This window comes from Helianthus annuus, unplaced genomic scaffold (genome assembly GCF_002127325.2).
Source record: "Helianthus annuus cultivar XRQ/B unplaced genomic scaffold, HanXRQr2.0-SUNRISE HanXRQChr00c001, whole genome shotgun sequence".
NCBI lineage: Eukaryota > Viridiplantae > Streptophyta > Magnoliopsida > Asterales > Asteraceae > Helianthus > Helianthus annuus.
This window is the reverse complement of record NW_023395517.1, coordinates 768,716-772,857: the sequence shown is the minus strand read 5'-3', so window position 1 is coordinate 772,857 and position 4,142 is coordinate 768,716.

Here is a 4,142-nt window from a genome sequence, read left to right as displayed (position 1 = left end):
AAAGGACATAACTTGTATGATTTTGAAACAATAAGTACAAAACTTGTTAATTTTAAAGATAAAGGACACCGCCTGCAACTTGGTATATAGATAAAGGACAAAACTTGCAATTCACTCTTTTAGATATGTAATAACTTTAATATTGTGTATAATAATTAGATTAACATGTGTAGATTAGAAAGATTAATCCTACAAGTGAGGTTAAAACATAAATATAATTGCATATATCACAAAATAAACATCACCTATAAGTGGCAACACCATTCAGGACTAGAAGGCTTGAAATTGCATTCAAGATCACTACCGATGATTATTATGCGTTAAAAGGAATACACTCATAGGAAACCAAAATTAAGTTAGTGTACTTTTAAGTCTTTAACTTACTGTAATGTTTATCTTGATTTATATCAATTTAAATTCCTCCTTGTTTCTTTGGATTTATAATTTTATATGCTGTGAGTTGATGTCATTAATCTTTCATTAGACACTTTCAGACACATCTGCTTTTTTGGCTCAACCTATCAGGGTAATATATTATAAATGGCTTAAGTTTTAATCAACCACCAAAAAGTTTTTCTACTTTTTTTTTCAGAAATATTATAAATTGACCATCCACCGCTCACTTTCTTTTATTGTGAAACCAATGAAAAGTTCAATGTTTTTTCATGATTTTTTATTACATTTTTTGTTTTAATGTTTTCCGTGTAGTAGGTAATTAGAAACTAAGAAGTCTTAAATTATTATGACTTGTGAGTTTATTTATATTAGTTTTTAAAGAGTATTGTTCTGTGATTCGTTTTATTGGTTTATAATTTTAAGAAATACAAAGACATTTCAAAAGAAAGTCATCCAGAACTTTTATCTTCAAACTGTATTCTCGTGATCTTTCATGGATCCGTAGTGAAAATTAGTCTAATCTTTTATCACCTAAATAGTAAAAAAAAAAAAAAAAAAAAAAAATAAGATGAAAGTAAAAGAGCATATATAATCGACTAGAGATTCCTATCTATCAAGTAGTGATGATTTTTACACAATAAATGGTTAGTGGTAGCATACGATTTAATATCACATGTTTATCACTGAAAAAAATAGGCATTTGCGTTTACTATTTTATTTGAGCTACAACAATTCTCTTAATTGTGACGAATGAAATGTGTCAAAAAGTATACGTTTTATTTAAATTTTTTTAGTTTTGTTTATTCCATTAAACATAATTCTTAAAGTTAGCCTGGCACATTTCACATAAATTCCATTCATGAAACCATTGCTAGTGGAATACTCCTCTCGATTGCATAATCTTTTGGTTTTGGTTAAACACATTCTAGATCTCAAATGGTTTCTCTTAACAATCATTTATTATCTGTCCGGGTGATATGTGGAACACAAACCCTAATTTTGATATGCACACTAACCCTTGGTTTAAAAGCTGTAACTTTGGCTCCCAGATGGTCAACTATGGTGCACATGCCCTTTTTGTTGAAATTTACAAAACAAACAAGTCAGACATGGACAAACAATCAAGTAATATAGTATTGTAAGTCATAATCAATGCATAAATAATTTATCATTTATTGATGCTTACATTTGCAAGACATAAATTGGTCTTCATAATCAATGTCTTCACGGGTCACAATCAAAAATATTTATATTTTAGTGATGCTTACATTTTGTTGTTTTCTTCGTTTTGTCTAAAAGTGGGAATCATGATGAGTGGGCTAAGGGTTTCTAGTAACTTTTATTTCAAGAGTACCTACTCAGGCTAATATATAATCATAGATATCTATCGCTTCAATACTGTGTATAATACTTTTTTAACATGTGAATTAGAGATATTAACCATTCAAGTGACAAATCCTAAATATACTTTCATATACCACAAAATAAACGTCACTAATAAATGACAACACCATTCAAAACTATAAGACTTAAAATCGCATTCAAAAGATGATGCGAGGTTAAAGAGGTTTGATTTGGTGAGATTTGATTTTTTTAAAGGTGTGAATTATTCGCGAATGTCGGAGGTCTAGCATACGTTGTCTTTATCGGGTCCGTGCTAGAGAGCCCCCTCGTACAATAGATCTCTAATTTAAACCCCTATCACCCAGACTCGAACTTAGACCTGAAGGGTAAAACTCACCCGGGCCCACCATAAGTGAAACTTAAATACCTGTTGTCACACCCCCAAATTACCACATAGGGAGTGTCCCTGTTAGGCGTGTGACATACCAATAACGAGCCACCAATTACATTGAACCCATACAAGTTATAAATAAAATCCCCATTATTAATAAAACATCTTCAACAAGTTTAAACGAAAATCAATAAGTTCAGCGGAAGCAACTAGGTAACGAAATTAAACTGTTTCAAAACCAAAGTATAGTATCAAGAAATCAGTCACATAAATCTTTCCTGTCGACCCACGACCACTCCAGCTACTGCAGACAGCAAGTTCCCAGATCCAAAATACCCAACGACCTGCGAGCATGCAACAAGTGTATCAGACAACGCTGGTGAGTTCATAGTTTTACGAAAACGTTGGTTACCAAGTGTTTAGTTAATCCATTGCAGTTAATTCCGAAAGTAATGTTGAAAATAACGTTGATAATACCCCAATACAAGACGGCTTCTGATTATTTTGCCCTTTCTCCAATGCTCCTATCAAAGCATTGGTCATGACTAGGTCATTAGTTCAACACCCGTTCTCCCAGATACGGGGTGAGGTTGCCAAACCTAAGTAGCGCTACTAACTAATACCATGTTACCTTCCAGGTAACCAAACAACACGGAGGGACTTTAAAGGTGATAGGAAGAGTATATTATCCAACATTCCCGTTTTACCCAAAAGACTTATCCCTTCCCAGGATTCCCACTGACTGTCCCAACCACCGGGACGCATGCTCAAGAGATGAACTCACCTTTGGTTTGCTCGGTAAGATCAAGTACTTGTTTTATCAGTTAATCAAACACGTCCTAAAAGAGTTACCAATGGAAATCAGTTTTACGTACTAGTAGTCACGTATTTAATACACACATTAGACAAGTAGCGTATAAGAAATGCACGTATTGACATTCACACGAGTTTTAACAGTTAATCACATACCCTAACAGTCTACTGACATCTTATAGTCCCTATAAATGCGCGGCCCATTCTCCTATAGTCCATTTAGGGAGTGTACGGTCTGCACCCTAGTGTGCGACCCGTTTATAGCGTACGACCCAGATTCAATTTATAGCATAACTCAATGTTAATTCTAGTTTACTATCTAGACTTGTCATAGCCCACTGTAACTTACAACCAAAACTTGTCAAGAACCCAAGGAACATGGCTAACCCATCAGGGCTCAAAAGAACGACTGACCTACCCAGGCCCAGCCCTCTTCGGGAGTCCGGCTGTTTCGAAGCCTGTTATGCGGCCCCACCACATTCAGGTATCACTTGATTAAATTAAGGAGCCCAATCTAATAGTGTGTTTAATTCCTGTGTTCAATTGACCCAATTAGCATGTACAGTCCGAGTTATTACTCCATTTGTTTCTATAACCTTAGTTTATGACCATACCTCACTATACATCATCATATATCATCAAACCCATTAACACTTTGTATAACAGTTTCACTAACTAACATGCCTCTCCAATACAATAACATCCATAATTTTTAACAAGACATCTATATAAAATAAAAAGAGAACACAGCCATAACTATATAAAAACTCCACATCGATTTAGAAATTAAAGGATCAGAGTTGAACTCACTATACGGCCCAACTAACCTCATCAAATATCGGCCCATTTGTCAACTTGTTTCAGCAACAATCACTATTATTAACATACTAACCTAATGAATTATCATTCATACACACATAAACCATTCTTTCAGTAAGCCCCTAATATGAATTTATAGTAGCCAATGGTACAAAATCATTCAATAAGTTAATATATTAATCACAATTATCAACACACAAACCGCCCCCCATTGGACCCTTGCTTGGTCGACTAAACAATCAACACATGGCCACTCTACTCACTCAACAAGATGTCACATGGCCGCCAATTGTATCTTTAACCTAAATCTCATTGGACCCCCATGACAACACTCATCATTAACAATATCAGCACACATGAGCCGCCACTTGCATATTCA